We start from the raw sequence: 26,773 nt of genomic DNA on the forward strand, positions 1-26,773 counted from the left end.
TCACTTTCACTTAGGTGAACTTTGTTTTTAATGTCTTCACCGCCCTTTACAAGACTCACACTGTCAAGTATCCCAGAGTGCACTAAGTAGGATCATTTTCTAACCTTTATCACAGACTTAACAATGAACATTTCTCCTTCCAGAACATACCCAGAGACAATGCCTAAATCCAAAGTCCTCCTTCAGTGCTCAGTCGATGGTGCATATGGCCATTATCATGAGGATCCGGGACTTAGAACGTATGTCTACAGAACCAGAACTTCTCGCATTTTCATAGCCTGTGATATCAACGTCAACTACAAATTCTCCTTCCTGAGCCTGGAAAGCTCCCAGCTTCACTGTATTATGCCGATTGGGTCTGTGGGAATATGCCGTGCACTTCCTGCATCTCCTTTTCCAGATCACTTTGGCTGTTGAAGGGCTGGTAGCGAATGTAAATGTCATCTTTCAGTGTGAAAGAAAACTCACGGTGTGAAAGTAATTTTTTATCACTTCGTTATAGCGGAGCCAGCGATAGTACTGGGCGGAGGGAAAGAGCCTCAGGTAACAAAGTTGAAGCAGCTGGGTCAGCTCAACCAGTCAAACGTCTCCGTCTCCGCAGAGCGCGGAACTCTGTGCCACAGGATTACCGCGAGAATTGGCGAGAACAGCACCGCCCAAGCCTGCGCCACAGGTCCGACCGGCGCCCTCTGCAGGGGCCGCTGGAAATCGTAGTTCCCACTTTGGGGCGGGCCTCTGGACCGTAGTGCTCCCCTGGTCTCTGTACACCCTCGAGGAGGCCGCACCTATTCCAGAAAAAAGGGGTTTGTGCGAAAAGGTGAACTTTTGAGCACACTGGGAATGAATAACCAGAGAAAGACACACAGAACACAATGGATGAGAGAACCGGAGGGGAGCTTCCATGCTCTCTCCAGGCACACGGCTCTTCCCGAATCTCCTCTACTAGTCTACCAACGTGGAAGCTCCCAGTGCGACTTTTTAACACACTGTAAGTTGCATGCTGCAAAAACCTGTGTATGCCTGAAGAAGGGAAGGAGGTTGGAAGTATCAAGCTTATTTGCCTTCCTGGCTTAGGTGTAATTGCTGCCCGGAGTCTGAGCTTCACAGAGTAAGAGTAAACTTCAGATGGAGTTCAAAACTTGCTTATTAGTCTGCAAATCTTAAAGGCCAAATGGTCAGAAATTTGCCAAAGTAAGATGTGATTTCTCTTGGAGTAGAACTTCACTTGATTCTTTCAGAAATAGTAATCTAAATTTCAAAATAATGAGAAAAATAAACCAGTAAATTCAATCGGTACTTGAACCTGTTCATTACCTATTTGGCACAATGCAAAAGTTAACATTACTCACATTTTTTTTTTTTTTTTTTTTGGTAAGGATCTCACTTAAGACTATTTTTCCTTATCCTAAGATCATAAATATGTTCTCCTATATTTTCTTTTAAAAAATTAAAGCTTTTCTTTATTAGACTGGAATTTGTTTTTTAATCTAGTGAAAAAAAGAACTTTCTGGGGGAGAAAGCCATGGAAGGTATTGGAGATTCCAGGGAGATAGAATATATTAAAATATCTACCATGTCTTTCAGGAAGATAGAGATAATTGCTGAATTAAGAAGAAGGAGGAGGGGCGCCTGGGTGGCTCAGTCGGTTAAGCGGCCGACTTCAGCTCAGGTCATGATCTTGTGGTCCGTGAGTTCGAGCCCCGTGTCGGGCTCTGTGCTGACAGCTGAGAGCCTGGAGCCTGTTTCAGATTCTGTGTCTCCCTCTCTCTGACCCTCCCCGTTCATGCTCTGTCTCTGTCTCAAAAATAAATGAACGTTAAAAAAAAAAAATTAAAAAAAAAAAAAAAAGGAAGAGGAGGAAAGAAGGAAGGAAGGAAGGAAAAGAAAACCGTGAAGGGTAAGGTAGTGACCAGACCAAAAAAAAAAAAAAAAAAAAAGAAGAAGAAGAAGAAATGCATTTAAAACCATCAAAAGACATTGGATCTTTCAAGTACAGAGCAGGAAAAGAAAAATCAAAAACAAAAGTTATTAAAGAAATAGAAACTTGGGAAAAATATTTGTATTAATCAGCTCTGGCTCTCAAAACAAAAGACTGTAGACTGGGTGCCTTAAACAACAGAGATTTATTTCTCATGTTTTTGGAGGTTGGTAAGTCCAAGATCAAGATTCAGTTTTCTGGGAAGGGTTCTCTTCCTGGCTTGCAGAGGCTTTTTCACTGTATTCTCACATGGTGGAGAGGAAACATGCCTTCTGGCACCTCTTCTTTTATAAGGGCAATAACCCCATCACGAGGGTCACACCTTCGTCATCTCATTGAAATCTGTTTACCTCCCCAAGTCTGTCTCCAGTTGCCATCACATTGGGCGTTAGGGCTTCAACAAATGAATTCTGGAGGGACATAATACCCTTCCACTCCTGTGTATATAGCATTCATGTCGTTCTCATATACAAAATACAAGTATGCCATTGCAGCAGCTCCAAAAGTCTTAACTCTTTCCAGCATCAATTCTAAAGTCAAGCTGAAAGTCTTATCTAAATATCAAAATCAGATATGAATGAGACTCAAGGTATGATTCATCTGTGGCAAAATTCCTTTCCAGCTGTGGGCTTGTATAAAGTTATATTTAAGGGCAAAGACTGAGCATATTAACTATGGGATGAGGGGAATAAGAATAGTGATCATGAAAGAAAGGCAAAAATATAAGAAGAGGACAGGTAGAGATACATGATGGCAATGTGCTTTTTAATTTAAAAGTACAATTGACCATTCTTTCAAACTGAGCTCCAGTAGAAAAACAAAACAATAAAAGGAGAAGAAAGGAAGGGGATAAAAACCCTTTAATATTTGATGTTTATTATTGGGAGTTCTGAATGTCTTATTTAATACTTTATTTAAAAATGAACATATTGAGCATTTTAATTTATTGGTCCTCGTAGGGAGAAGGGGAGTCTCTCTCCCATATATTTCTAAATGTGGAATTCTTTTTCATTACTTATTCATGCACTATTTATCATTAATATTATTTATTACTGTACTACTACCATTATATCACTGCGATGCATTGATATAGTGATTCTTGTTTATCCTGTTTGTCCTTCCACATGTTCTTTCTAACTAAAGATTCATGTCTTCCAGTTGTACTAGAATGTTCTCAGCTTTACCGCTTTGGGTATTGTTTCTCCAATACTTCCTCAGTGTTTTTCTCATGCACTCCTATTAGAGATAAATTAGATCCTCTCACTAAATCTGTAATTTGACATCCATTTCTGAACTTCTTTTTTTGTGTGTGTATTTTCACTCTTTATCTTACTTGCTTTTCTATGTTTGGTGTGCATTTTTTAAGACAAGAAAATACTCTGATCCTTTCATTCTATTCCTTTTCAACCTATAAAAATCTGTTAAATTTTTAATTTCAGTGATTATACTTTTAATACCTGATATTTGGGGCTAATTGTTTTTCATATTGCCCTCCTATGTGTTTCATGGTTACCTTTCTTCCTATGCCTTTGAGAATCTGCAACACAAAGATTTTAAGGTCATCTTAGATATTTTGTACTGTGTCTGAAGTGACAATCTCTTGAATTTTGATTTGTTTAATCTATTGCTTTTATTATTCTTTTCCTCATTTGTTTTAGAATTTTGGTTTGCAGGCTGATCTGTGATTACATCTGTCTCCCCTTCATTCTCTCTCTGTGCTCGTATTGTCTAGTTTTGGGTGTCTCACTTTGGTCTTTGTAATCCTGTGTATATAACCAGACCTTATATTGTCAGTTTAGCATTACATCTTCTGGGGATCGTGGGGAGAACTCAGATTGAGTCACAAGCCTAGGAAGTGGCTTGGTACCTACCCTTAATGGGAAGATTTTTCTGTTTTTTCCTCCATATGCTTAGGTATGCCTCTTTATATAAGCCATTTCCTTGGAAAAGTTGTAGCTTTTCTTTGTTTCCAATTCACAGGCCCAGATCCAAACCATAAGCCTGGATTCAGTGTGCACCTCAATGAGGCATTTTTAATCTCTGCTTCCCCCATCTATTGTACCTACTGCTGGAGGCAAAGCCCAGTAGACCTGAAGTTTCAACCGTGCTTTCTGTTTTTCACATCTGATATTTCATTACTGGTTCCATAGATGTTTATCTTATTTTTAAGGATTCCTTTTCTTTAAAAAAAATTTTCCTTTCTAGACTTTCTCTATAATTGATATTTGTTTAATGTACAGAGCTCTGTCAAAGAGTGAACTGATCTCTTCTTTTTCATTAAAAACAAAACAAAAAATAACTTAGAGCTAAAAATAAGACTTAAGAGATTCTTTTCAAATCATTTGAAAGAAATTATTTTCTCAGAGTCTTAAAATGTATAACTATAGGTTAGTCTCCATTATAAAATCTTTCATGAGGGCAATGTTTCAAAAATTATTTTCCTGTATTTGTACAAATTATTTTTAATCTGCTAGTTGCTAGTCAAGATTTTTAAAGTTTAAAATGACATAATTGGGGGCTCCTGGGTGGCTCAGTCAGTTAAGCATCGGACTCTTGATCTCAGCTCAGGTCTTGATCTCAGGGTCATGAGTTCAAGCCCCATGTTGGGCTCGATGTTGGGCTGAGCATGAAGCTTACTTAACAAAAAAATAAAAATAAAAATAAAAAAATTAATTAAAAGAAAATATTAAAAATATTAAAGAAAATTTAAAATGACAATTATAACTTTTAGAGAGGTTACTTTTTTGTCTTTTGATCACATATCAGCAAAAGCATAATTGCAAATAACATTGCTTAATAGAGATACTTATTTTAATTATAGAGTCAAACTTATTTCCATGGTTTTATTTTGTAAAAATAAAACTTGGAGATTGAATGTGCTTTATCTGAGTCATTAATTTGGGCAGATTTCTTCAGTAGAAAGTAGTGTCACACCAAACCTTGTCAAAAGATAAAATTTTGAAAATGCATTAAAAATAATGGAGTAATAATTTTGCATGAATATTTGATCACAGAGATATAAATCTATTTTAAATTAGTAACAAACATCTATTCAAATGTGTAGTATTACTTGTAGTGTGAGTTTTTACCATGCTGTAAAAATATTCACTTCTATAAATCATCTTTTTCAGATATTTGTCATAAAGGTATTTATTTATCCCTTCGTGTCTAACATGTTTAGAGAATACTAAGTACATTTTCAGTAAAAAGTTGCTAACTTTACCTTTGTAAAAGGTAATAATGTTGGAATGAAAGATAGTGAAAAGGTATCATTTTACTCCCTAAAAGACACAGTCAGAATACATCCCTATATTAGATTAAGATGCATTTAAGTGATTTTCGCTCTTTCTGTCTTTAGCAATTAGCTAGCTCTGATTTCATGTCCTTTAATTTTCAAATTCATTCACTTAATTAATTTAGCAAGTTTGTAATTAAAAATATTCTAAGCCATTTTTAGTAGTCTTTAGCTTAGTGTTTTAATCTACAATTTTACCTAAAGAAATCTCATCATAAACTGGATACACAGAATCAAAGCTGACCAACTTTACATGAATTATATATAAAAAGAACACAGGCTCTGGAGTCAGAGACCTGAGTGTGTATTCTGGCTTTACCACTTAAGGCCTCTGTGACCTTAATGCCACTTAAAGTGTCAGTTTTATCATCTGTGAAATGCTGGAAATAGCACATATCTGCTAGATTTGTTGGAGAATAAAATGAGGTAATATAAAATCATCAGCCCAATGTTTACCCCATTTCAGGGACTCTCAGTGGTGATTATATCAGAGTTCTAGATTATGTATTTGATTTCTTGGAACCAAAGTATCCCAACAAACTGTCTTTAAAATATATGTATTTTAATCAATATCCCTTTTTAAAATTTTTATTTTATTATTATTATTTTGAGTACTTACTGTAAGGCCTGAGTCTAGGTTGGAAGTGCAAACATGAGCTTGAATTCTAAGCTGGTGAGGAAAAACATTGATAATTAGAAAATTTTCCTAATTTCCAGTAAAAAGGCAGATGAAATTTAGTCGGGAGTAAGAACCAAGAACTATAAAATAATTAGACTTTAAGAAAGCTATTATCTCTGTTTCTTTCTGTTACTCTCTGTCTCTCTTTCTGGCGTAAAATTTTCTCTCATGCCCATTTCTCCTTGTGGGTCAGCTTCTTTCATCTTTCTCCTCAGATTTCAAATTTCTTGTTCAAGTTGCTTGTGGCAGCTTGGTGACTGCCATATTAGCCTCTTTCCATGCAGAGACTCTACTTCTAATCTCTCTAGGTAACAACTCTGCAGTCCTTGGAGACAGATTCCCATTGACCTGGTTTTGGTTGACTGTCCACCTACTTCAGTTGGTTGTGGCATGTGGCAGGGTCATGGAATCGGCCACTTATTGGGAAGAAACTGAGAACATCCAGGGGTCTAAGGATGTGGTCTGTATAGGCAGGAATAAGTTAGTTTCTATCTACTAATAAATATTCCAAAGAAGGGGAAATATATTATTCAGAGAAAAGGAACTAAAAAAACTGCTACAGCATAGGCTGATTGAAATAAGATCAACCAAGTTGTATATGACTTCATGTCAATTTTCCAACATTGAAATATCTTAATATAATGCAGTGACAAAAAGAGAAATATTTATGAATATTGAAGAAACTGTTACATGAATCTAAGAATACCCTAGCAAAGACTTGTTGTCTTAATAAAATGTTATAATTGTTCAAAACCTTGTTTAGACACCTTTATAAATTATTGTTTTTTGTAAACTTATTTGCTTCAATCACCTTTCTCTTGTGAACAAAGACAAAACATTTGGCTTCACTCTACTCCAGTGGTACAGATTGTTCCTTGAACCACAGCCAAATAGAAACTATTGGTTTGAAAGATGGGCAGGTGAGACTCTGTGTGTATGTGTTTTTCAATATGTATATGTTTATACAACAGTATTTGAGGAAGGATTTATGGTAGCTCGTTCAATATTGCATCAGAAAATATTACTTTACTATAAAGTATTTCAAATAGCATGTCCTACTGATAATGGGAAAAGGACATCACTCTACATTACACACACAAAAATCAATAGTATTATCTGGAATTTAGATCTAGGAAAAAAGAAGTGACATCCAAGGACAAAGGATAAGTCACACAGAAGTAGGAACATAATTTGGATTCTTAACACCAACTAATTCTATAGTGAGGAGAGTGAAATTTAAAACATGGCACCCAACTTGGAGAGGATAACTTACCTAAATTGAAAGAAAAAGCATTTCTCAGACTGTGCCAATCAGGGAAGTTAATAATATATGATTTACATGATAAAAATTACTTGTTTTCTTGAACAAAATTACTTTTAGTGTAGTTCAGATCAACTAATATTGAATGTCTACTGTATATTAGATTACATACTAAGTAAGTTTTGAGGAGAAAGAATTAATAAAAGTTACAGTGCCTTCTTCTAAGGATTTTAAATGAGGATATTAGATGAGGAAAACATGAATACACATAAGTATTAATTCACTGTTCCTTTCAGAATGATAGAAGCATGTATACAGTACCAAAAAAAAATATGGGGCGCCTGGGTAGCTCAGTCGATTAAGTGTTTGACTCTTGGTTTTGGCTCAGGTCATGATCTTGAAGTTCGTATGATCAGACACCCTATTGGGCTCTGAGCTGACAGTGCAGAGACTGCTTAGGATTCTCTCTCTCCCTGTCTCTCTCTGCCCTTCCCCTGCTTGTGCTCTTTCTCTCTCAAGATAAATAACTAAACATTTTTTAAAAATATGAAGAAAATTACGTTGAAACTACCAGTGTATAACTACAGTGTGATTCACTAATCCTATAGATTCCAGGCTAATAAAGACTAGAGATTCGCCATGAATCCTAATGGTGCCTTGTGAAAAGAATTGACAACAGATTTCTTTTCTATGGGGGCTTAAAACTTTAGGCCAAATGCTTGAGGTGTTAAATATTAAATAAAAAAATCAGCCAATGGGTAATGCAATTTTTTTCCTTTTTATTTTTTTACAAATTTTGTTTTAAATGTTCATTTATTTTTGAGAGAGCGAGAGAGCATGAGCGGGGGAGGGTCAGAGAGAGAGGGACACACAGAATCTGAAGCAAGTTCCAGGCTCCGAGCTGTCATCACAGAGCCTGACACAGGGCCTAAACTCACAGACCGCGAGATCATGACCTGAGCTGACCTGAGCTGACCTGAGCTGAAGTCGGACGCTCAACCAACTGAGCCACTCAGGCGCCCCTCCTTTTTGTTTTATATAGTAGGGCCTTCCCATGCATCTGAAATCAAGTTTGATAGACAGTTACCTACTTCGTGCCTTGCATGCCTTGTTTAGGGAATTGGTTCCCCTTCAACATGACCCCACTTGGGACTCCTGTTTGTGTCAGATCTCAAACAATGTTCCTGGATTTCTTGTACCTGTTTTTCATTCTATAGACCCAGTTTATTTCTTGCCTATGACATTGTATGGTTTTCTTGTTATGACCTTATTATGCTCTAGCTATATTTGAAGGCTATCCCTCATTCACATGCTCAAATTTGGCATGATTGATACTGCCTGTATTTTGTCTTGATGACCTAAGCTCTGCCTAAATTATGTATCAGTTGTGACATATAATTTTTCATGCCTTGATTATCTGGCCCAGATTTTGTCCCTTTCCCCTTGAAGCTTGCTGTAAAAATTTTGGGATTATATTAAGGATATATAATAGTTTTCCTGTAATGCTCAAAATCTGATTTTTATTTGGTTATTATATCAAGGTTTTACAAATTTTAATCAAAGGCTATATTTATTTTAATTCTCACTGTATCTGAAGATCCCATAAGACCCGTTCCCTTCTTTCTCCCAGTGCCCGTGTGAAACATCTTGGGTAAGTCTGTGATTAGAAGCTTAACTTGAATATGCTCAGAAAACACTTCCAACAGTAGTGTGAGTGAATGGTTTGGTAGACTATGGAAGCCATAGGGTAGGTTCCTTAGCACTAGGATCTCTGATTGCAGTGTTATTGTCTGTGCTTAGATATTTGACTTCAACAGATTTGACAACCTCAATTGTGATTACATACATTAATAATATTTTATTGATGTTTCCATTGAGGCAACATGTAGAACATGGGACAAAGATATGGATAGATGAGAGGCAGTGTTAGAGTGAAGTGAATGGAAGGATTCTAATGATACCATATATACTAATTACTGAGACTGGTAATTAGGATGTATCTGTCCTAATTTTAGATTTGCCTCTGACTATAATTGGTAAATCATTGAACCCATGTTTTCAAGATTTTCTTTTGAAAATGAAAGAGATTAGGTTTGATACTTGAAAGTGACTTTGCTCACCCTGTGTAAATTTTGGCATGGATGTTAGGGCTTCGTTCTTTGCTCTAGGTTATTTTTATTAAAAATAAAAATATTCTTTTTTTTAATGTTTATTCATTTTTGAGAGGCAGAGACAGAGCGCAAGTGGGGGTGAGGCAGAGAGAGAGGGAGACACAGAATCCGAAAGAGGCTCCAGCTCTGAGCTGTCAGCACAGAGCCCAATGTGGGGCTCCAACTAAGAGGTGTGAGATCATGACCTGAGCTGAAGTTGGATGCTTAACCTACTGAGCCACCCAGGTGCCCTCAAAATAAAAATATTCTTATTGCTTTAAACATCACTGAAATGATAACAATTTGTAAATTATAAAATGGAAAAAGTAAGATATAGACCATCAAAAAAATATTGTAAAAACTTTTGAGGTGTGGGGTTACTTATATTTAAGTATCCTTTTAATATGGGATATTAGTAAGAAACATAGAGTGCAAAAACACAGAACTGGCAATTGTATATGTTAGTGGCATTGAGCACCCTGAATTCTTGTATTTCATATTCTTTCGTATTCTTTCCATATTCTTCTAATTTTTAGTTATTCAATTCTCTCTTAATTCTGAACTCCTTCCTTTCTTCTAGTCAAAGATTTATAAACCATATATAATAAGGCATAAATATATGATAGAAGTTGAATTTTTCACTCCTCTCAAGAACACATGTGTTTAAGCAGGGTGAAAGCTTTAAGCCAAATAAATGACTGGCATTACATGTGGAAATATAGGGATCAGCCCATGGTCAAAAAGTTTTCCTTTCTTTTTCTTTTAAACAGCAGAACCCCAGTGCACCTGAAATCAAGCATTGGCAATTAATTAACTGTTTTGTGCTAAGACAATGCTGTTCTTAAATTCATTATTTATTCTCTTATATTACAGAAAAATTTATATGTGAATTATTCATAGCACAAAATCTGCTTAAATGTTGTATTTTCCATGTCATAGTTATGCAGACATTAAAAAAATAGGACAAAACACAAAATGCATAAAAATTGAAGTAAATTGAATTTGATTTTACCTATACTGTCTAAACCTAAGACATAGTAGACAAATGACTTTTTTTTCTTGGTACTTTTATGCAATTATATGCTGAAGGAGAGGAAGAAACATTACTTTAAACCTAGAGAATTTGAGTATTTTATACTATGGAGCTGAGAGTGTTGGACTGCTTTGAGAGCCAGGTCATATTTGCAATTTTCAAAGGTGGTATGAATATCTGGGTCTGTGGAAACAGTCTTGTTGAAATGGTATAAGTACAGTCCAGAGAGAAAGTGATGGAGAATAACACGTCAATGGAGTCTGACCATTTTTAATCCTTTCGTTGTAGATTTACTGGTCTTAGTTCCTGTGGCTTGGGAGAAGTAATTTTATTGGTATTCCCTGTTTACATTTTCCTTTTTATTTCTAGAGTATTAGAAACACAACATCACAAGATAACAGTTTGTAAATAGAGTGTTAAAAAGCATACAGAACTTAATTTGATTTGCCTTTGAGATTTATTACCTTGAAAAAAGAGGCATAGGAGAGAAAATCAAGAACTTCATTGTACAACAAATTGAATGAGACTGACAGCTGAGATGTTAGAATATAAACTAATTGCTTAATATGTAATCTGGTTATAAACAAACATTATGATGCTTGTCTATGTTCATCTCCATGAAGGGTAGATCATTTCTGCTTGAGAGCTATGCCAATAAATTAAAAATACAGTATAAGCATTGTTCTGTCTTTTCACATGAATGCATATGAGTACATGTTGTTCCTGCTATTTAAAAAAATGCTTCACTTAATAAGGCCTGAACTGAGGCTCTGATGGGCAGTCAAATTAAACTCACATTACAAGACAAAATGATCTTCCTATCCATTCATAACTGTAACACCCAGTATCATTACTCATTATATATAGTGTGGACTTCTAATTTAGCTTTCTAGAAGGCTGAATTTAATGGCATTTATGCCATTATGCCATATATATTGGTATATATATGTATATAGGTATATATATGTGTGTATATATATATATGTTGGTTCATTTAAAAGTGTATAAACTTGCCATTATTCCATACTCAAAATCTTAGGCATAATTCACAAGAGTTAAAACTTAAAATAATGTGTGCAAAGAGCAATGCAAAGAAGTTTTAAGGTTTTTTGTTTTTCAGTTAAATTGAAGCTAAAGTTTTTTGACTACACTTTACCTGGTGCTATATTGTTATTTTTAAAGCATCACTGGAATTTATTCCATTTGAAAATATGAAGACTTTCTGCTAGAATTTGAAACCATTGAAAGTAGCAAAGGCCATCCAGAAAAATTGTGTTTTTACTACTGGACTGCTACCTTACTTAGGGACTATTAATTTGAAGTGATTATAACACAGTGTGAAAACTATTGCATTTATAAAAATCAAGCCTGATTTCCTTTGTAAAAAGTCTCACCAGTCTGAGATGTTAAATATAAATTATTCAATAGTTAGTTCTTACGCTTTTTAAGTGATTGTGCACTATAAATATGGGATGGTTTCAAAATACAGAATTCGCAGGGGACTATAGCTTCCAGCTAAGATGGAGTGGAGTAACAGGATTTACACTTTTGCATGAAAACAAAACAACTCTCTCTAAAAATATATTTCACTTATTGGAAACCAGATAACACAGGACCATGATCTCATCCTAATCTCTCCTGCCTCCCTCCATCTCTGGTTGTATCCTAAATTTTGAAGTGGAAAAACTAATTCCACAAGTGCCTACTTCATCTGCCAGTCTTCCATGGCTGACAGGGTTCACAAGAATATATAAAGAGTACAAGAGTAAGGAATTATGGAGAAAATACCATTAATTATTGAAATATTCTGCTCAGGCAATTAAGATGAAGGTGTCAGGTACAGGTTTGGATGCTAGTTGGGGCCTCTGAGCTTTGACCAGATCAAATGGTCAAATGGTTATTTGGTAGATTTTTCTGGTCTTTCTCTCATTTGATACCTGTTCTAAGTTATTCTTTGTTCTAAATCTATCATCTCTTGTTACTCTCCTTGAAAGTGTCGATAGAAAGCAAATTTACTTATGGTTTGGTAACGATATTTTTTTATTTTGGTAACTGTCACTAGGATACCCAAGCAGCAAAAAAGTAGAGGTGAATGAAATATTTTTAGCATAGTTGGCCCAAGTCTGAGTGAACTACTACAGTTGCCTAAGGGAAATTGTGCTTAATACAGAGCTGCTGCAAATTAGAGCTAATTACCATCATTTACATTTTCATAGATAATACTCAAGGACAAAAAGGATACAATTAATGATATTTTCATCTCTTTTATGGAAATGTGACTTCTGGAAGATTCAATAAATACATAAGTAGCCAAAGAACAAGATTTCATTTTCTGAAACTTGGCCTATGATTTCAGATTTATTTGATCCTAGAAATGACAAAGAATTGATAACTTGATAAAAAAGCCCTAAATTTAATGGAGGTAGATAAGATCTTATGGTCATTTCCAAACGTTAATACTATTCAAATCAATAATACATTTTAAAAATAAAATTTTAAAAATTTTATTTAATTTACTTTAAAATATATTTAAAGATAAATTTATTTAACATTTATTTAAAATTAAAATTTAGGTGTTTCAAATCTAAGAGATTTCTTTTTTTTAAATATATGAAATTTATTGTCAAATTGGTTTCCATACAACACCCAGTGCTGATCCCAACAGGTGCCCTCCTCAATACTCATCACCCACCCTCCTCTCCCTCCCACCCCCCATCAGCCCTCAGCTTGTTCTCAGTTTTTAAGAGTCTCTTCTGCTTTGGCTCTCTCCCACTCTAACCTCTTTTTTTTTTCCTTCCCCTCCCCCATGGGTTCCTGTTAAATTTCTCAGGATCCACATAAGAGTGAAAACATATGGTATCTGTCTTTCTCTGTATAGCTTATTTCACTTAGCATCACACTCTCCAGTTCCATCCACGTTGCTACAAAGGGCCATATTTCGTTCTTTCTCATTGCCAACTAGTATTCCATTGTGTATATAAACCACAATTTCTTTATCCATTCATCAGTTGATGGACATTTAGGCTCTTTCCATAATTTGGCTATTGTTGAGAGTGCTGCTATAAACATTGGGGTACAAGTGCCCCTATGCATCAGTACTCCTGTATCCCTTGGGTAAATTCCTAGCAGTGCTACTGCTGGGTCATAGGGTAGGTCTATTTTTAATTTTTTTGAGGAACCTCCACACTGTTTTCCAGAGTAGCTGCACCAGTTTGCATTCCCACCAACAGTGCAAGAGGGTTCCTGTTTCTCCACATCCTCTCCAGCATCTATAGTCTCCTCATTTGTTCATTTTGGCCACTCTGACTGTGAGGTGATATCTGAGTGTGGTTTTGCAAATCTAAGAGATTTCAACTAAGAAAAGGAAAAGTATCTGTGGTTATAAGTAGGGCTTTTTGATGTGCTCAGGTTTTAAATATGAATTTATAAATTATGTAAGAAGTGTTACATAACCATAATAAAATAAAAATACCCCACAAAAATACAGTTGAAAGTTACAGACCTTAAAGAAGTTGTTAATGAATACTTAAGGCTATTTTCACAACAAGAACAGGAAAGAATTCCTATTTGGAATAAACGATATAAAATTAAGAAGGAGGGGAAGAGAGTGAGACCGAGAAAACACAAAATTACTACTTTTGTTTTTTGGGTTTTTTTGGCGATTTGCTTCCTTAATAGGAAATGTGTACAGATTTTAGAGTATTTACATTGGAGAACACCAAGAAATATTAGATATTGAAGATATGAATATAACATTGCTGTTGGTAATCTTTTAGATATAACAGACATTGTACAATATATTAGAAGATAGAATATTCACGAATGTTGATGTTGTTTAAAAAAAAAAGGAAAAAGTAAACTGAAGATCAAGAGTTCAGTCCTTGACAGTACCTGTGAACAAGTTACTAAAACTAATTACTTTTAAATTATTTAAAAAAAATTAATCTCTGGCTTTATTTAGAACATTTCTCTGCAAGATGTTTTTCCTTTTTTAAAAGTATTTTTTGACTTGGTTAATATCACTGCTATAGACTAATAACCTTACCTAAATAAGAGTGGTTAAGTACAAGTTTAATATGAACCAAGATAGTATGACTTAAAAGTTACACGAAAAATTTCCAGCAGCTCGATTATAGCAGCAGCAAAGAATCAAATAGAAGAACAAAGATAACAAAAGAGAAACCTCATGGATTACAACTTCATTGGAGCCAGGCAACAGGGGATTTAACTTTTGCTTAGGACATTAAAAGATATGCAGACTTCACTCCTGGAGTAACACAAAGGGAAACCTAGATAAAATAGAAAATCATAGTTATCTATAGGACTACTGAAGAGCAGTGAAGAAAGTCTTGAAAGTCTTGATGAACCAATTCCCAGAAAGAGAAGCAATTCATATGTGAGTAGTAAAAGCCCCAGAGCAGTTCTGGGGCAAATGCTAGGTCTGGTGAGGCAGGCAGTGAGAGGAAGTCTGGCAAAAATATAAGAATTGACTTACTGGGGTGAGGCCAAATGAGCTATTGGTTAAAATAGGGGCAGGCAGGAATGATTATAGCCTTGAATATAGTCAAAATGAGAGAATAGTTGGCTTTGTTCAACAATTGTCTCTGCTCCCCAACACCATTACCAGTTTTGCTGGTACAGTGAAGTTAGGGCTGAAAAACAAGAGAACAAACCAAAGCACAACAAATCAATCAGTCTAATGCCAAGCACTTTAATGCTGAGGAGAGAAGCAACAAAACAGGAGAGAATAAGTTTAAAGAAATAATGGTTAGACAGTTTCCAAGTTTTATGAGAGACATTGAATTACAAATTTAAGATATTAAGCAAATTCCAAACAAGATATCCAAGAAAATCACACATAGGCACATCATAGTAATACTACTGAAAATTTATGATAAATTCTACAAGCATCCAGAGGAAACAGTCACATTGTATACAGAGAAACAAAGTTAATATGGTGCCCAGTTTCTCATTATGAAAAAAGCATACCAGAAGGTATTGAATGATAGCTTTTAAAGTTGTTTAGAGTGGTGCCTGGGTGGCTCAGTTGGTTGAATTACTCTTGATATCAGCTCAGGTTGTGATCTCACAGTTGTGAGATTGAGCCCTGTGTTGGAATCTGTGCTGAGTGTGGAGCCTGGTTGGGATTCTCTCCTTTCTCTATCTTCTCCCACTCATGCACTCCCTCTCTCTGTCTCAAATAAATAAACATTTAAAAAATCATTTGAAAAAAACCCAACAAACAAAAAAACCCAACTATAAATACAGGTTTATATGTCCAACAAAAATAACCTTCTAAAGTAAAGGTGAAATAAAGACATTTTTCAGATTAAAAAAGGCAATGGAATTGCAGTGGCCAAAAGCTCTGCACCGTAAGAAATGCTAAAGGCAGTTTTCAGTCTAAAAATAAGTAATACAAATTGGAAAGGTAAATCTAGAGGAAGCTTTGAAGACCACTATAAATGGTAAGTATGTAAATATAAAAGACTTTTCATTTCCTAATTTCTTCAGAATACAAATTATGTTTGTAAAGCACAAACAGTAACATTTTGTAGTGGGGTTTATGTCACAAATAGTGATAAATTGCATCATAAAAATAGCATAAAGGATAGCAAGAGAGAAACATGGAACATTACTTTTGTAACCATCTTACATTATACTAAACTAGTATAATATTTTTATTTTAATTCCAGTGTAGTTAACATACAGTGTTATATTAGTTTCAGGTATACATTATAGTGATTCAACAATTGTATACATTACTCAGTGCTCATCACAATAAGTGCACTCTTAATTCCCTTCATCTGTTTCCCCATCCCCCTATTTACGTCCTCTAATAACCATCAATTTTCTGTCTATAGTTAAGGGTCTATTTTCTGGCTTGTCTTTTTTTCCTTTATTCATTGTTTCTTAAATTCCACACATGAGTGAAATCATACAGTATATGACTTTCTCGACTGACTTATTTCACTTAGGATTATACTCTCTAGTTTCATCCATGTTGTTGCAAGTGGCAAGATTTCATTGTTTTTTATGACTGAGTAATATTCCATTACATATATCACTTCTTCCCTAGCCATTCATCTACCAATGGACACTTCCATAATTTGGCTACTGTAAATAATGCTACAGTAGACATAAGGGTGCTTATCTTTTCATATTAGTGTTTTTATATTCTTTGGGTAAATAACCAGTAGTGGAATTATTGGATCATATATAGTAATTCTATTTTTAATTTTTTGAGGAACCTCCATACTGTTTTCCACAGTGGCTGCACCCCCCAGCAGTTTGCCTTCCCCCCCAGCAGTGCACAAGGTTTCCTTTTTCTCCATATTCTTGTCAACACTTGTTTCTTGTGTTTTTGATTTTAGGTATTCTGACAGGTGTGGGGTGATATCTCATTGTGGTTTTGATTTGCATTTCCCTGATGATTAGGGTGTTGAGCATCGTTTGGAGAAATGTCTGTTCATGTCTGCTGCCCATTTTATAATTGGCTTATTTGTTTTTTCATGTGTTGAATTGTACAAGTTCTTTATATATTTTGGATACTAATGTTTTATAGGATGTGTCATTGCAAATATCTTCTCCCATTGAGTAGGCTCTCTTTTAGTTTTGTTGATTGTTTCTTTTGTTATGCAGAAGGTTTTTATTTTTGATGTAGTTCCAGTAGTTTATTTTTGCTTTTGTTTCCCTTGCTTCAGGAGACATATCTAGAAAAATGTTTCTATGGCCTATATCAGAGAAATTATTGCCTGTACTCTCTTTTATGGTTTTTATGGTTTCAGGTCTTCCATTTAGTTCTTTAATCCATTTTGCATTTATTTTTTGTGTATAACATAAAAAAGTGGTCCAGTTTCATTCTTTTGCATGTAGCTGTCCAGTTTTCCCGGTACCATTTGTTGAAGAGACTGTCTTTTTTCCATTACATATTCTTGTTCTTTGTCGAAGATTAATTGATCATGTAATTGTGGGTTTATTTCTGGGCTCTTTATTCTGTTCCATTGATTTATGCATCTGTTTTTGTGCCACTACCATACTGATTTGGTTATTACAGCTTTGTAGTATATCTTGAAATTTGGTATTGTGATACCTCCAGTTTTGTTCTTCATTTTCAAGATTGCTTTGGCTAATTGAGGTCTTTTGTGGCTCCATACAAATTTTGGGATTTTTGTTCTAGTTCTGTGAAAAATGTTACTGGTATTTGATAGGGTTGCATACAATATGTAGATTGCTTTGGGTAGCATATACATTTTAACAATATTTGTTCTTCCAATCCATGAACATAAAATATCTTTCCATTTGTTCTTTGTTGCCTTCAGTTTCTTTCACTAGTGTTTTATAGTTTTTAGCATACAGGTCTTTCACCTCCTTGGTTAAGTTTATTTCTAGTTGTTTTATTATTTTTGGTTCAATTGTAAGTGGGTTTTTCCCCCTTAATTTCTCTTTCGGCTGCTTCATTATTAGTGTGTAAAAATGCAACAGATTTCTGTATATTGATTTTGTATCCTGAGACCTTATGCAATTCATTTATCACTTCTAGCAGATTTTTGGTGGAGTCTTTAGCCTTTTTTATATATAACATCATGTCATCTGCAAATAGTGAATATTTTTCTTCTTCTTTACCAATTCGGATGCCTTTTATTTCTTTTTCACGTCTGATTGCTGTTTCTAGGACATCTAGTACTGTGTTGAAAAAAAGTCATAAGGATGGACATCCTTGTATTGTCCCTGATCTGAGGGGGAAAGATCTGTTTTCACCATTGTACTTGATGTTAGCTATGGGTTTTTGACATATGGCTTTTATTATGTTGAGGTATGTTCCTTCCAAACCTACTTTGTTGAGGGTTTTTATCATGAATGGTTATACTTTGTCAAATGCTTTTACTGCATGTATTGAAATTGTCATATGGTTTTAATCCTTTCTCTTGCTGAGATGATGTATCACACTGATTGATTTGCAAATATTGAACGACCCTTGCAATCTAGGAATAAATCCCACTTGATTGTGGTGAGTGATTATTTATAATGTATTGTTGGATTCAAGTTGCTAATATTTTGTTGAAGATCTTTGCATCGATGTTCATCAGATATTGGCCTGTAGTTTTCATTTTTCTAAGTGTCTTTATCTGGTTTTGGTATCAGGGTAATGCTGGCTTCATAGAATAAATTTGAAACTTTCCTTCTATTTTTTGCAATAGTTTGAGAAAATAGGTGTTAATTCCTCTTTAAATGTTTGGTAGAATTCACTTGTAAAGCTATCTGGTGTGGGTTCAGCTTTTGGCTTTGTCCTGCAAAGTTGATGGTGGCAGAAAGAATTACTCAAGACTCTATGCAAGTCAAGAGAGATGAGAGGGAGGCTAAGGGAAGTCTCCCCAAACTTCTCTCAAGCTCTTGTGTTTAATAAGCATACATTTAGGGAAACAACATGCAATATGTCAGTGGGCTATGTGACAGTAGGAACGTATTGAAAAAAGCAGAAAAACAAATTAAGGCTTTCCCAAGACTTCAAAAAAAAAAAAAAAAAAAACCAAAACCAAAAAAACAGATGCAGAAAACAGGGTAGAAAACAGGATAAGATACTTGTGCAATAACACGGTCTAAGGAATTTATGAGCACAGGCAGAATCTAACCCTTAGATATACATTAACTAGAGAAGTGAAGTGTGGCATGCTTTTTTTCAGGAAGGCCAGAAAGCAGGGTTCTGCTTTGCAATGCATTCCCTATAATCTCCTAACCCAGGATATAGCTATTTCATTTCCCATAGTCTCGTCCTGGACTTTGCCTTTTTGGGAATTTTTTGATTACTGATTGAATCTCATTGTTGGTAATTTGTTCAAATTTTCTATTTTTCCCTGACTCAGTTGTAGGAGGTTATATATTTCTAGGAAATTATCAATTCCTTCTAGGTTGTCCAATTGGTCTAAATTGCATGAAAGTTTTTCATAATATTTTCTTATAATCCTTTGTATTTCTGTGGTGTTGTTATTGCTCCTCTTTTCTGAGTTTATTTATTTGAGTCCTCTCTGTCTCTCTAATGAGTCAATTTTGTTGATCTTTTCAAAGAACCAGCTCAGCTCTGCTTTCATCGATTTCTTCTATTGTTTTGTTTGGCAGTTTAGTTTCTATGTTGTTTATTTATGCTCTACTATTGATTATCTCCTTCCTTCTATTGGTTTTGGATTTTGTTTATTCTTCTTTTTCTAGCTCCTTTAGGTGTAAGGTTAAGTTGTTTATTTGACATTTTTCTTGCTTCTTGAGTTAAGTCTGTTTTGCTATAAACTTTCCTCTTAGAACAGTTTTTGCTGCCATCCCAAAGGTTTTGGACCATTGTGTTTTCATTTTCATTTATCTCCATGTACCTTTTTATTTTCTCTTGGATTTCTTGGTTGATCCATTCACTGTTTAGTAGCATGTTATTTAACTTTTCTGTATTTGTGTTTTTTTCTGGATTTTTTTTTTTTTTGTAATTTCCAGTTTCTTAGCATTGTGGTTGGAAAAGATGCATGGTATGACTTAAATCATTTGCATTCGCTGAGACTTCTTTTGTGGCCTAATATGTGATTTATTCTGGAGAATGTTTCATGTGCACTTGAAAAGAATGTGTATTCTACTTTTTCAGAATGGAATGTTTTGAATGTATCTGTTAGATCCATTTGGTCTAATGTATCATTCAAAGCCACTGTCTCCTTGTTGATTTTCTAAACTGGTGTAATATTAATTCAAGAAAGATTGTGATAAATTAAGGATACTATTTTAGTATTTAGAGCAATCACTAAAACATTAAAACAGAGGTATACATAAAAATAACAGAGGGAGTAAAATGAAGTGTCAAAAGGATTATTTGGAAGTACTCAGTTAATCCAAACAGTCAGAAAAAGAGGATAAAAAGAACAAAGAACAGAGAAGAAAATAGAGAACATATAGTAATTCAGCTAACATAATTAATCATTAAATTATATTAAATTTAAATGGATTAAATACTCCAGTGAACAGGTAGAGATTGACAGAATAGGCTGAAACAAAACAAAAACACAATTCAACTATCTGATGTTCATAGGAGCTGCATTTTAATTTTTATTATATTTGCTCTATATTTTTATTTGGAAGTTATTTCTAACATTAGAATATATGAGAATAGTATAGAGAATTCCCCAATTATCCTCTGTTCAGATTCACTTATTGCCCACACATCACTACACAACAACTGTATGAAAAAATAAATCCTCTTGAGTCATCAGGGTTCAGAGAGGTTATATGACTTCCCTAAGGCTTCACAGCTAGTAAGCTTTTATTGGTGTTGCAGTACAAACTCAGGCAGCCCTAAGTCCAGAACATATGTTCTTAAATATTATGCCTTATGTATAGTAATGTGTATAAAGGTAGTTGTGAACTGTCAGTGTCAATATTCAAATGTAAGTTGAGCTGGCTTCATAATAACCATTTTGTATCTCAATATAAAATAATTAGTTATCCAAAAATAATTGGTTAAAAGTCCAATGTGAAGGTTTCTAGAGTAGAAACCTTATCACAGGGGTTGCTCAAGGTTAGTGCTAAATGACGGTATTTCAGGGATAGTATATAGAGGGATCCTGCCTTGCATAGAAGATCAAATAAAATGGAAGAAAAAGGCCCTTCAGATTCTAAGAATATATTTATTTGATATTTTGTTGGAATACTCACAATTTCAGTTTCCTGATTTGCCCTTCTTCTCCAGTCCAAAAAATATATTGTATCCTTTAGAGGTCATCTTTATTTATCAGTAGATTTTCATTGTGTTCATAATTGCCTTAGGTATTAAGGTACTTTCCAGATATAAAGAAAAATTTTCGTAGTGTTAAATAAAAGGGGGTTCTTATATCTTATTAAAACTTAAACTTCATTAAAATTTTCAGGCTCCATTAAACTTAGTTAAGCCTCATTAAATGAGGCTTAGTGTCTTTAGCCTTCTTAAACCAAGCTGGGAATAACGAAACTTTTTGAAATCCTTATGATACTTTTAGGCTCAAAAGACTAGATAACACTGGTTAAGCATCAAAAGCTAATTAACCTGGGATCATTTAACATCTTTTCTTCATGGTTGATAGAACACTTAAATTGTTAAATCGGTTTGAATTCCATTAAATAGTTTTAAATTAAATTAAATTAAATATTATTTTAATATAAATATAATTATATATATTTTATATATATAAATATATATATTTGAAGGAACCCACAGTTATTTTTGGATAGCCATAATAAATTAAATATTATTTTAATATAAATATAATTATATATATTATATATATATATAAATATATATATTTGAAGGAACCCACAGTTATTTTTGGATAACCATTTGCTCTTTGGTGAGCTGTTAGACTGTTTCTTTGTTTCAGTACCATATGAATTAATATTTCAGAATATCTCTATGGTATTTAGAAAGTTAAATATTCTTAATAATTTCTTTTTACTTTATTTCCATTCCATTAAAGAACTGTACCAATCAGAATAAGGTAATATAAAATGGTAATTAAATGTTTGAAAAACAGTAAAAAAAAAAGTAACATTAGTTCATTCTTTTAACAAATATTTTCACTTAAGCATGGGATGCTTCTACTCATGTAGTACATTATCAGTGATTGGTTAATACCCAGGTCGTGAAGGACAGTTAACTTGAATTAATCACTTAATGCCCAGGGGCAGACTCTACCAGGTTACGGTGGCAATGCCAGAGCTGTGTAGAAGAGGACATGTCCTTAGTCCAAAACCCCACTCTGAGTCCCTTACAACTTGCCAAGTGCTTTATATAGCATCTTTTTTATTGACACTACCAGTGCTATTGGGCATGGCCGGTAATAAGGCCTAAAAAGTGGGGACAGCTTGTTTGGGTCTGCTATGGAGTCCTTTCTCCATTCAGATCCCATGCTAAACTGCCTGGTGAATGAGTTCGAAGAATAGACACCAATATGGTATGTGTTTCCTCTAGTTATCCTAAGAATCCAAACAAACAGTATACTTCTTTCCTCATAGGATATAGTATAGATTGTCTCACATTAAAAGGGATATTCCAGCATACTTCTTTTTTCTGGATAAGGAGATGTGTCAGACCCCTTAACTTTTGCAAGATTTGTCCCATATCCTCTTGCATGGTTGTGTCTTATTAAGGCATCTAAAGAGTTTGCCATATCCTATAGCCAGGTCCAGTTAGTATAATATCATATCCTCAATATAATGAACCAGCTTGATAGTTGAGGAATAATAGGACAGCCAAGGTCCCTCTGGACTATGTGATGACCAGAAGCAGAAGAATTGACATATCCTGTAGTAAGACAGTAAAAGTGTTCTATTATTTCTGATCATGCTTATATCTGTTGATATAAGTCTAAAGAAAGAAACATAGGTGTGTCAGGATATATTGGTTTTATCCACTAAAACCTCTATTTTCCTACCACAGTTGTGATTGGTAAAATGATCTGATTAAATTAGCAGTATTATCTAATCATTCATTTTGTAAGGCCTGTCTGGCTTTTGTATCAGCCAAAAAGGTAAATTAATGGGGGAAGCAGTAGGAATCATCACCACTCAGTTTTTCAGGTATTGGATAATAACATTGATTTCTGTTCATCTCCTGGGATAGGATATTGCCTTTAATTTACTGTCTTGGTGCAGGTGTAACATAATGACTTTCACATGACACACTTACCATACTAACCTTCAATTCACAGGAATAAATTTAGAGATTCTTTCAGATACTAAGTATATATTCTAGGACCAAAGAAAGAACCACAGCATATGGCCATGACTCCAGTGGATGTCTTGTGAGATACCTCAGACCCATAACTTCATCTTTTAACTGACCTTCAATGCCATGAACCATAGCAGGGTTTTGGGTCTCTAAGAATTAGCTTCAGTTCAGGGCCAACATCTAATAATCCTGAAAGGTCTGGCTATTTCCCTTTCCTTAGGCATGCTCACCTTGCTAATATTTACATTAGCAAATTTCTGCAATTATTTTGGATGAAGTCTATCTTTTCTCAGAGTAGGTCTCTTCTCCTTTTGGGTTATGATAAGATAAAAATTCTCTTGTTTGGGGTTGGAGGCAATGAGAAGTGGTGAGGTTGGGTCTTTATACAAAACAGACATCCTTGGGGCAACTGCTTGAGGTGAAAGATTGTATGCACAATAAGGCTGGTTCTTTTAGATAAGGATTGTCTGCTTCTACAATTAAGGAAGACTTTGAATAATTTAGGGATTTAAATTTCCTGGTCTTATCTGTTTTTACCAAAATGGCCCACTACCTTAGGTTCCAACCTCTTGCACACCATACCTTAATGTTAGTGAAGAGGTCTGGTAGAGTGCTACATTTAATTAACACTGCAACTCTGTAACCCTTACAGTCAAGCTCAGTGTTATCTGTCATAGGACTGTGGAAGATAAGGAATCTTTTAAAGCTTTCATAGAGATTTTCTAATTCTTTTTCTCCCCCCATGTTCTGAGCTAGGCATTCAAGAACTTCCACTTCTCATTTTCTCTAGGTAACATCTAGTATTTTCAGAAGCAGCCATTCCCATGCCACAATCTTTGTAATCCCTACTGTGACATAACCACTAATGGAACAGCCACTTGATATTCAAATATCAATAAAAACATACTAAATATATATAGCATTTTCCTTAATTTGTGTAATAGTTCAGTCAGCACTGTTTTTATAAATTTGAAGAATCATTAGGGGCTACAAAAATCTATGGTAAATCACTGTGGTCAAATAACAAAGATTACCTCTTCCTATGAGAGCTACCCCTAAGCCAAAACTCTCCTCACTAATTAAGCCTAAGTCTAAATGTGAACTTCACTCAGAAAGGGCTAAATCTAAAATACAGGTAATAGACTTTTAGTCAACTTCCTAATTTATAATCTGAGGAATTTGTGACATCATAGCCATATAGCTATATTAAAATGTATCTCATGTGATCATGTGAGGTGAGCATAAAATGACTTGTGGATCCATGACAGATCTAGTATGGTGATGGTTGTTGGTATTTTCTCCAGTTTGTTTGAAGTCTTTTAAGCCCTGTGAAGATCTTGAGGCTGGAAGCTACTGAATGCATGGGTATGGAAATAAGCACGGGTTGGGTGAAATAGTAACCATGTGTTCAGTGGAATTTGTCTGAGCCTCAGATCTCAGATTTGCTCTGGTTCTCTCTGAAACCTGAGCCACAAACTCTGTTTTACTTGCAGCATTTCAGGGCATGAATTCTCTCTGTTAATCTCAATAACCACCACCACTTGTTTGACTCTTGGAGAACTCATTACAAAATTAAAATGTCTTAAGATTTCTCTTTTGTAAGTTTCTCTGACATATTCATCCAGACTCCTCATATCTCCCAAATCCTGTTGAGCAATGTTAGATAATATACATCTTCAGTACCCTACTTGTGCTAAAAGAATGCAGTCTTGTACAGTTACCTGATTATTTTCATAACAAATGAAATTATATTTGGTTCCATAATGTATAAGAAAAATTCCTTGGTGTCCATCTTTCACTCATTTATAGAAACTATCGACCCTTCATATTAAGCCACTCAGATTTTGCTTTTTCAGGATGTGAACAAATCAGTAATAAGGAATAAAATCTAATAAGAAGAACATGTCCCACGTTATTTCATCTAAAAAAGGACAGGTCTATTTGAATAAGTAAAACTATGTATTAAAAAGCTTTTTCTTATATAGAAATGCCTTTTAATAACACCCTGTACTATGTTATATTCAGCTTTGAACTAGACAGTCTCCTATAGAGGTGGAACTTAGAAAACTTGATTTAACTAATGGCTAAGAATGATTTATAATTAATGTATCAATTATTCACATGTAAATGTTTCCAGACTGCAAGGGATATGTATACGATTAGTCGCATAAACAGGGCAATTTCTTCACAAGATAAATATGCTTAGCAAATTATTTTCTCATAAAGCAAAGGTGAAATTAAGCTGAACCCTTACTGAAACGTCAAAAATGTGAATTAGTTGGGTCCAAATTAGCTTTTCCTGTAGCCTTAAAAGCAGTATCTAATAGCTTTACAATCATATGATATTTAATATCCATATATTTGCATATATTTTATTTTTAAAGATATCTTTAATATTTATATGGAAACACTGCTGAAAAATGCAGTGAATGTTAAAAGCAGCAATAAAATGCATCTATTGTTTGAAAAAGTGTCTCTCCCAAGACTAAATCAATGACTTCCATGTTAAATTTTCTTAGTTTATGCTTCTCAACAATATTTTCTCTAATGCTGTAATGTCACAAACATAGCAAGCTGACTGCAAATCAAACCATGTTTATTCGGCTTCTAGTCACTAACACTAAAACAAAAATTTCAGAGTCAGGATTTACCTGACAAGTTTTCAGATGATGCATGAGGCAGATTAGCATACCTCCCTTAATTTTCCTTCAGTATTATGGCTTTAATCTTGAGAGCAAAAGCCAAGCATATCTGCAGTCAAACAAAAAGGATGTGAAAGAATAGTCACCTTACAGCATGAAAAGTGCAGTTGATGGACAATTTAAATTGTGTGTTTCCTGATGTCTTGGGCTAGAACACCTCCTACCATCTGGGACGAATTGGAATGTTGTGGCACAAAACTGGGATTGTGGGTTGAATTGTGTCCCCCGTAAGAAGATATGTCAAAATCCTAACCCCTGGTACCTGTGAATGTGATTTTATTTGGAAATGGGGTGGTTGCAGATGCAATCAAGTTAAGGTAACATAACACTGAATTAGGGTGGGCCCTAATCCTATATGACTAGTGTCCTTAGAAGAAATGACACAGATAGAAGACACACAGGGAAAATGCCGTGGGATGAGAGAAAGAGTTTAGAATGACACATCAATAAGCCAAAGAGCACCAGAAATTGTTGGTGACGCCGGAAGCTAAAGAAAGTCATGGAACATCTTCCTTAGAGCCTTCAGAGAGAGTATGGCTCTGCCAACACCACTGGCCTCCAGGACTATGAGAGAATAAATTTCTGTTGTTTTAAGCCACCCAATCAATGGCAATTTGTTAATAACAGCCCTGAAACTAATAAACCTGATTTTTTTTTTGTTTTTTAAAAATGAAAGAATTAAAAAATACATTGAAGTATAGTTGACATAAAATATTACGTTAGTTTCTGGTATACCACATAGTGATTTGATATTTGTAAACATTATGAAGTGACCACCACATTACCATCCGTTACCATACAAAGTTATTACAGTGTTATTGACTATATTCCCTAAGCTATACTTTACATCCATACACATGACTTATTTATTTTATAACTGGAAGTTTGTATCTCTTAATTCCCTTTACTTCTTTCACCCATAACTCCACCACCTTCTCTCTGGTAAAC

At 34.5% G+C, this 26,773-nt stretch overlaps 1 protein-coding gene across 1 annotated transcript in view; it reads left to right on the plus strand.

Moving 5' to 3' along the window:
* Window positions 1-682: 682 nt before the first annotated feature.
* XIRP2 (xin actin binding repeat containing 2) overlaps window positions 683-26,773 on the plus strand; it is a 693,081-nt gene continuing 666,990 nt past the window's right edge. Inside the window, exon 1 of the mRNA XM_045033894.1 lies at window positions 683-988. The gene's annotated coding sequence lies outside the window, so the exon portion shown is untranslated. The remainder of the gene's footprint in view (window positions 989-26,773) is intronic.

Source organism: Felis catus, chromosome C1 (genome assembly GCF_018350175.1).
Source record: "Felis catus isolate Fca126 chromosome C1, F.catus_Fca126_mat1.0, whole genome shotgun sequence".
Taxonomy (NCBI): Eukaryota; Metazoa; Chordata; class Mammalia; order Carnivora; family Felidae; genus Felis; species Felis catus.